This window comes from Narcine bancroftii, chromosome 1 (genome assembly GCF_036971445.1).
Source record: "Narcine bancroftii isolate sNarBan1 chromosome 1, sNarBan1.hap1, whole genome shotgun sequence".
NCBI classification, from domain to species: Eukaryota; Metazoa; Chordata; class Chondrichthyes; order Torpediniformes; family Narcinidae; genus Narcine; species Narcine bancroftii.
Genome location: NC_091469.1, coordinates 145,198,500 through 145,207,545, shown reverse-complemented (window position 1 = coordinate 145,207,545; position 9,046 = coordinate 145,198,500). Strand labels below are relative to the sequence as shown.

At 42.5% G+C, this 9,046-nt stretch overlaps 1 long non-coding RNA gene across 1 annotated transcript; it reads right to left on the bottom strand.

Annotated features, from left to right (window-relative positions):
* Positions 1 to 3,641: 3,641 nt before the first annotated feature.
* On the bottom strand, positions 3,642 to 8,841 carry LOC138745565 (uncharacterized). Its single transcript, XR_011346348.1, has 3 exons — positions 8,815 to 8,841; positions 7,742 to 7,845; positions 3,642 to 4,018 (listed from the first exon to the last, which is right to left on the bottom strand). It is a non-coding gene; the product is annotated as an uncharacterized lncRNA (long non-coding RNA).
* Positions 8,842 to 9,046: the final 205 nt, after the last annotated feature.

Genomic DNA, 9,046 nt, shown 5'->3' with positions numbered 1-9,046 from the left:
TTGAGGGGAACGGCTACCGGGATGCCCTCCACTGCCTACCTGTTCCCTTTCCCCTCTCCTGACTGTCACCCATCTACCCTCCTCCTGCCTCCTAGATATGATAGTATCCCTGTAACTCCTGTCTATCACCCCCTCTGCCTCTTGAATGATCTGGGGGATCTTCACTGTGTATCAATCCAAAGGGAAAAAACTGTGGATAGCATCCCACATGACACATGACTTTTATCAACTTTGGACTTCATCATTTGAGTAATGGCGATTTCTGCTTTGCCTTCTCAAACTTGGCTTGGCTTAATAGAAAATTGCGTCCCCTCCAATGCGTTACATAATGGTGTGCAAGTTGTGTTCGCTCATTGTAGATTGTGGTGAATTTGATCAACAAGAACAATGTGAAAATGTTTCAACTTATGTGGTTTCCATTCCAAACCCAAAGTCATTAAGACATTGAGCAATAGAATTAGTTACTGATCAAGGTAGCATTCTGGACTGGACCCATTTGCTTGTCTTTGGTACATGTCATTTTAAACCACGGTTAGTGTAGCGGTTATAATGCTGTTACAACGCCAGTGATCGGGACCGGGGTTGAATCCCATACTGTCAGTAAGGAGTTTGTATGTTCTCCCCGTGTCTGCATGGTTTTTCTCCAGATGCTCCAGTTTTCTCCTACCATTCAAAACACACTGGTGGCTGTAGATCAATTAGGTGTAATTGGGTGGCATGTCTTTTCTTTGGCTTGGCTTCGCGGACGAAGATTTATGGAGGGGGTAAAAAGTCCACGTCAGCTGCAGGCTCGTTTGTGGCTGACAAGTCCGATGCGGGACAGGCAGACACGATTGCAGCGGTTGCAAGGGAAAATTGGTTGGTTGGGGTTGGGTGTTGGGTTTTTCCTCCTTTGCCTTTTGTTCGTGAGGTGGGCTCTGCGGTCTTCTTCAAAGGAGGTTGCTGCCCGCCAAACTGTGAGGCGCCAAGATGCACGGTTTGAGGCGTTATCAGCCCACTGGCGGTGGTCAATGTGGCAGGCACCAAGAGATTTCTTTAGGCAGTCCTTGTATCTTTTCTTTGGTGCACCTCTGTCACGGTGGCCAGTGGAGAGCTCGCCATATAACAGGATCTTGGGAAGGCGATGGTCCTCCATTCTGGAGACGTGACCCATCCAGCGCAGCTGGATCTTCAGCAGCGTGGACTCGATGCTGTCGACCTCTGCCATCTCGAGTACTTCGACGTTAGGGGTGTAAGCGCTCCAATGGATGTTGAGGATGGAGCGGAGACAACGCTGGTGGAAGCGTTCTAGGAGCCGTAGGTGGTGCCGGTAGAGGACCCATGATTCGGAGGCGAACAGGAGTGTGGCTATGACAACGGCTCTGTATACGCTTATCTTTGTGAGGTTTTTCAGTTGGTTGTTTTTCCAGACTCTTTTGTGTAGTCTTCCAAAGGCGCTATTTGCCTTGACGAGTCTGTTGTCTGTCTCATTGTCGATCCTTGCATCTGATGAAATGGTGCAGCCGAGATAGGTAAACTGGTTGACCGTTTTGAGTTTTGTGTGCCCGATGGAGATGTGGGGGGGCTGGTAGTCATGGTGGGGAGCTGGCTGATGGAGGACCTCAGTTTTCTTCAGGCTGACTTCCAGGCCAAACATTTTGGCAGTTTCCGCAAAGCAGGACGTCAAGCGCTGAAGAGCTGGCTCTGAATGGGCAACTAAAGCGGCATCATCTGCAAAGAGTAGTTCACGGACAAGTTTCTCTTGTGTCTTGGTGTGAGCTTGCAGGCGCCTCAGATTGAAGAGACTGCCATCCGTGCGGTACCGGATGTAAACAGCGTCTTCATTGTTGGGGTCTTTCATGGCTTGGTTCATCATCATGCTGAAGAAGCATGTGCTCAAGGGCCAAAAGGGCCGGAAGGGCTGTTACCATGCTGTATGTTTACGTCTAAATCTTTTCTATCTATTTATCTGTTGAAATATCTTTTGATAATTGTACGCACCTCTATACTTTCCTGAGGCAGTTCATTTGGCTAGGGAAAAGGTTGGCTCATTGGTCCCTTAAATATCTCCCCTTTCACCTTAAACCTATGGCCTCTAGTTCTAGAATTACCTACCTACCTCTTCATTCATGCTCCTCATGGTTTAATATTTCTGTATACGATCAACCTGTGCACAAGGAATAATGGCCCACCCCTTCCCAAAGCACAAGCCCTCTAATTCTGATGTGAAAATTCCAGTTTAAATTCAATTGCTTCTTATTTTACTTTCTGGGGAGCAAGAGCCCAGTTAATATGACTTTGAATCCTTGGAAACCTGATAAAATACCTTTGAAGCTGGAATATTTACATTTCAATTTATATTGACTAGATTTTAATATGTATATTTAACTTTTTCTTTAATATTCTTTCTTTTTTTTATGACTCTCCTTAGGAGAGTTGGCTGAAGGGGGGCGGGGATTCTTTTCTTTTCTTTTTTTCTATATATAAAAAAAATGTTCATGTTCATGTTTAATTGCTGCATATGTCATATATTATTTGTTTTTTTAAAGAATAAATAAAGTTTAAAAAAAGAAGCTAAACATGCTCTGCTGGAGGAACTGCAGGTCACCAGCATATATGGGAGGAAAAGAATGGTCGAATTTTCAAGCTGAAGTTCCTTCCTGAGACTGTTTGGCTTCATTTTCCAGTATCTGCAGACTCCGAGGTGTCTAACCTTCCTTTGAATGAGTGCTGCACACAGCCTGTAACATGCATGTAAGACTGGTCCCAGACAGATCAAAGAATGAGATGGCAGTTCTATCATTTGTGGAATGACTTGCCCAGATTTTGCACATTGTTCTCGATAAGGCTTGCCCATCTTATAAAGTTCCTGGGTGTCAACATCTCTGAAGAGCTGTCCTGGGGCATCCATGCTGATGCAATTACGAAGAAGGCTCGCCAGCATCTATACTTCATGGGGAGTTTGAGGAGATTTGGAAGGTCACCAAAGACTTGCAAATTTATACCATGGAGCATTATGACTGGTTGAATCACTGACTGGTGTGGAGGTGCCAATACACCGGGCAGAAAAAGTCAACAGAGAGTTGTGAACTCAGCCAGTGCCATCATGAACATCAGTCTTCACCCCATCGATGTCATTGATAAGATGCAGCGCCTTAAGAAAACAGCCTCCATCCTCAAAGACCCTCACCACCCAGGCCATGCCCTCTTCTCTCTGCTACCATCAGGAATGAGGTACAGGAGCCTGAAGACGAGCATCCAGTGACACAAAACAGCTTCGTCCCCTCTGCGATCAGATTTCTGAATGGGCAAGGAACCACAGACACTACCTCACTTTCTCTTTTTTTTGCACTAATTTATTTATTTTCTAAATGTAATTTATAGCTTTAATATTTGCACCTATAATGAATGTTAGGACCCACGATGCTGCCACAAAACAACAAATTCCGTGACAATAAATTCTGATTTTAATTCTAGTAAATTTCCATGAGGCTTGTTACTGATCTCAAAGGGACCTGAGGAACTACTTTTTCACATGCAGGATGGTGGGACAATGCATTGAGCTGTCAGAGGAAATGGGATAGGCAAGAACAAGTATAACATTTAAAAACACTTGAACAGGTACCTAGGTAGGAAAGGACCTTTGTGCATGGTTTTTTTTTATTGTCATGTGCACAAAATACACATTGTTTTTGGGCCTGTAAACACACACTACTCAGAACCTTTATCAGGAAGAGAAAGAGAGGCAAAAGAGAGTCACTTCAGAGATATCGAGCATCTGCAGAGCCCAACGCCTGATCAAAGGCTGCCGCCTCCTGAATTCACGTGACGAGGAATATGGGGCAAATAGAATTGGCTCAAGTAGACAACTTGGTTAGCATTGATGAGATGTGCTGAAGGGCTTCTTTTCTTGGTGTACAAATCTATGGCTCTATTTTCTGTATCTAACCACCACATGGATCTCTGAAACCTCTTGGACATCTATTGTTTGTAGTCCTTTCCTTCAAATCAGTCCATCTTTTGGCTCCAAATGCATCATCTGCAACGAAAACATGAGTTCTGTCCACAAACTTAATCAAACTTAGAGATAAGAAAACAGTGCTGGAAGAAAGAAGACACATCCTCTTTTTTTCTTGTGCCAATATTGTGAAGCCTAATGCTTCCCCTTCTGGTCCTAATATTAATTTCTCGCTCATTTATTTTCCTGAACCCCCAAATTATTTTGAGCTTTTCCATTAACTCTCTGCCTAAAGAACTAGACCGGCCATTCTCAACCTTTTTGTGGTGATGGCCTCCCCTTAAGACTCTGTTCATAGTTTATGCCCCCCCCTTCTATGTGGAGTTGTCAGGTTTAATAGGTTTATTCCATACTTCTCTCCTGCCAACTACATAAAAAACATTTTATGATTTCAGTCTGTGGCCTCCCTTAAATGTGCCATGGCCCATGGTGGGCCATATGAGCCCACCCACCCAGTGCCCGTTGAAAATGGCTGTGCTGGGATAATGGTTCTGATCCGAAACATCGATGGACCATTTCTATCCATGGATGCTGTGAACCTCCAGCTTCTCTTTGTTCACTCACAATCCCAAGTGCCCTTCTTAAAGGAGAAATATTGGTCTGGACACGAGTCTGAATGCTTTCCCATCCTTTAACTGGTGGGAGGGAATCTCTAACATCAACTAGAGTAAGTGGAGCAGGGGCTCAGTTTAACAATGGCAACATGGAAGTGAATAGGGTGTCAGCCTACTTTATGTACAGAGGTCCTGAAAGGCAGAGGGTGCATTAAACCCATAACCATCTGACTCATAGCGGAAAGTGCTACCATCTGAGCCAAACTGACAAATGTCTTTATCAAAAAATAACAAATGTCTTTGCTTATGGGTAACCCTGTAGTTCAAGCAGAAGAGCTTTGACCTTGCAACCCAAAGGGTCATGGGTTCAAATCTTTGGCTTGACTGACGTTCAAACTTGATTACTTTCCTTTGGGTGAGATTTACCAGGTGGAGAATTGCACAACAGTGCAAGGCTGTGGTTTGGGGGAGGGGATGGGAAGAGAATAGTGGACTAGGAAACAGCAGGGTCCCATCCTTTTATTTTCTCCCACAAAATCAGTCGACCCATAAAAAAACTTTAATTTTGTTTTATTTATTTGTTTGCAGAATGGTGATAATGCAGGTCACACTGGAATGTGTTGTCTACCCTTATTTGCCCTGAAATGAGGTGCCGACTCAAAACGTGCAACAATGTTCAAGATTCTGCATTGGGAGGCTTGGCAAGGATGGGAGATTTACTTCCCTGAAGGGAATTAATATGGTAGTTTCACTATTGGAAGCTCAGTTTTCACTTCAGTTTAGCTGTAAAAGCACAATGCTGGAGAAATTCAGCTGGTCAAACTGTGTACGGTTAGCCCCTGGCTTACAACCGTAATTCGGACTGTAGGATCAGTCATATCTTCGAATGGATGTACATATGTTAAAAAAAGAAAAAAATATAACCTTTACGTGGTTTATGTTGTATTTGATTCCTAACAATATTGAATTTGCGCCCTTAACTCTCGTGCATGCACCAACTGAACTCCAATGCATGCGCCAACCAAAGACTCGGTCATGTGCATAGGAATCAAGATGGCCGCACCCAACCTTCGACCCCAGGTCGCCGACTAATAACATACGTACGCATATTTTGGCTCTTACATGCCCTGTATCCCTGTTATAGTTAGTCAAGTACAACATAAACCTCATAGATTTTATATTTTTTCTTTATTTTTTTTAACAAATTTTCGGTCGTATGTGCAAGTGGACGAAAATTGCTTAGTCGCAAGTCGGGGAGTACCTGTTCTTTATGTAGCAAGCTAAAGGTACATAACCAACATGTCAGACTTGAGCCCTTCATCAAAATGATACCTTAATGAAGGGCTCGAGCCCAAACATTGGTTATGCAAATTTATCTTTGCGATATAAAGTACAGTAAAAATCCTAAAATCTGGACTGCTCAGGGATTGGGTTGGTCTGGATTTTTCAGATTCCCGGGCAGTGCTTTTAAAATTTAAGGACAATAAAGAAGACATGAACATTTTGATAGTTTATTATTTAAACATTTTTTATATAGAATACTACGTGCAAAAGAAACAATAAATATTTATTGGTTCATTTCTGAGGCTCCTGTGCATCTGTGGCACTGATACATGCATGCAGGCACACACACAAAAGTCCGCTAAATTTAAAAAGGTTTGAGAATTTTTGAAAGACCGGATTCTCGGGTGGTCTGGATTTCTGGTATCTGGATTGTTGGACTTTTACCATACACTGTTTGACATGCTGAGTTTCTCCAGCATTGTGTTTTAACTTCAATCACGGTGTCTGCAGACTTTCGTGTCTTACTCCTTTCACTTCAGTTTATTTACTTGAATCTAAATTCTCCATCTACCGTAGTGTCATTTGAACTTGGGTCTCTGAATGAAGGTTCCAGGTCTTTAGGCACTGGAATATATCACTGTGATATTGTACTGCGATGCTCAAAATTCTTGTACTTCAGCCAGGGAGGAATATTTGGCTTTATAAACCAAAAATAATCCCTGTCCCCACCAGGAGCATTACATTCACAGCTTTAAAACAGAGCCTTCGGCCCATTATGTCCATCCCAGCTGCTGTACCTATCAACATTAATCCTATTGACTCACAATAGATCTGTAGTCTTCTATGCCTTAGCAATTCAAGATGCTTCTTAAATATTTAAATATATTTGACCATTAAAAATACTGTTCTTTAACATATTAATATGTTAATAGAGGCAATTTAGTGGCAAGAAAGAAGTTAACTGTGAAGATGTTAATTGATAAAAATTGAATCATTTCAAATTGATAAATCATCTTGATACAGTTAATGAACTCAATGCTCTTACAGTGATCTGGGTTCGAACCTGACGTTCTCTGTAAGGAGTTTGCACGTTCTCCCTGTGACCTGCATGGGTTTTCTGTGGGTGCTCTGGTTTCCTCCCACCTTTCAAAATGAAAAGTTAATTGGTGTCTTTGGGGCACAGGGACTCATGAACTGGAAGGGTCTCTTACTCTGCTATAAGCCTAAATTAAATTTAAATGCAAACGATTGAGTTAAAAAATGTATTAAAGTACAATACTGCATTTACTGCATTTAGCAGATTCATTGATTCAAATTATGACTAAAAGTATTACTTGCTTTTAAAGCTGAAATTTGGCATAACTTCACCTTTTCTCTATGTTGTGGATACCATGGGGGGGGGTGTGTGGGGGGAGGTGAGACACAAAGGTGCCAATGAGGTTGAAGTTGCAGCTGAATACAGATTCTTGTGATCCCTTCACAGAGAAATGTCTCGATTTTAAAATTCTCATTTCCCCCACCCCTCTTCCTTTCAATGTGAACTCCTGTAAACCTCCAAGATTTTTGCACTTCAGGTATATACAATGAAACCTCGTTAGAACGCGATTCGTTAATCCGTGGAATCCCAAACATTGATTTTAGGATGCCAGGCTAAAAGTGGCTATCAGCCACAAACTCAAAAATTCTTTTTCCCTACTTCCTGAATCATGGCATATATGCATCTGCCTCCACGACTCAGCTGTATGAAATCTTGGATCCCAACTACCGAGTTTTAACAAGGTTTTATTGTACTTACTTTTCAAGATTATTTTATTGTCATGTAATAAAACAGAAGATGTGATATTCCACATCTATTGAAAGGCAGACAAAGATTTACCATCAGCAGAATTTACCCAGTGGCCCTTACATTCAGAGAAAGAGAAGCAAAAGGAAATCTCCCCAGAGTCACTGAGTGTCCATGGATTCACCTCCAGCGCTCCTGCTGCCTCTGTAGCCACACAGTCTACGAGCCTTAAAAGAGAGATAGGAAGAGCAGAGAGCGTCTGAGCTGATTGTTTAACAATAATTATTCTGAATTGTCTGGATGGCGACCCGAGCATATTGACCTCAGACACGTTTTCATCCCTCAACTTTAGTGCTCCAGCACTGGAGGCCCAGCCTTCAGATGCATCAGACCCAAACATAGTCATTCCCCTCCAAACCATCGGCAACCCTACCTCCAGAAGTATTGGAAGCCTCCACCACCTTCTTGCATCCCGATTCTGATACCTGGTACTCTTTCAATTCATCTGTGTCTCCTGCATTCACATTCTGGCACGAGTCCCTTGACCACAAGTCAACCGCAGCCCACAGCCTGCATGGGCTCCTCGTCTCGAGTCGCCAACAGCCCTCTTTGGTCACCACCAGTAGCCTTGCCTTCACCAACTAAGCTGCCAAGCCTCAGAAACCCCTCGTTCTCCCCAGTCATTCAAAATGCCCCATAAAACCCAAGCTTTTGTCACTTAAGTTAGCAACTCTTTCTGGGGGGGTGATGCATTCAGATTTCATCTGCTAATGCTCCAGCCAAATGGCTCGGAACGTTTTAATACATTAATGATAACTATGAAAATACAAACGTCTGGGCAGTGAATTAATTACAGAGTTAGTAAAGAATTAGCTTGGAATGTGGTGAAGCTTGTTTACGTTAGCAATGCTTCTCGCAATTATTTAAAGCACAACTTTTGTGCCATATTGGTAATAACAGGAGCGGTAGCAAATGTTAATCTAGGGAGACAATAGCAGCAAGGGTTGAATGAATGTTTGTGTGCATGTGCCAGTGTGGGTAATCTGTCTGCGTGGATAAGTTGAAATGTAGCAGACCTGCGATGGAAGAGGCATGCTGCAGAAATTGATGGAAATGAGCAAGATGATAGAGAAATACAAGAGAGGAGGGAGTGAGAGAAAGGGGAGGGGGAGAGAATCAGATCTGAAAAGACCTACCTTACTTAAGATTGGCACGAGTCCCACTTCGCAAGTTGTAACAAGGTCAGTCTTTCATTGTAAATGTAAAACCACAGAATGAATTTAAAGATTTTAGTTGCACTGTATATTCAGCAAGTATTAAATAATCATTGAAAAATTAGTGCTTTGACATATTTATTTTTTCGCAAATAAGTTTAACTTACTTTTTCTGGTGTCTAAAACTGAGGAAATGACCAGGGATCATAACTGA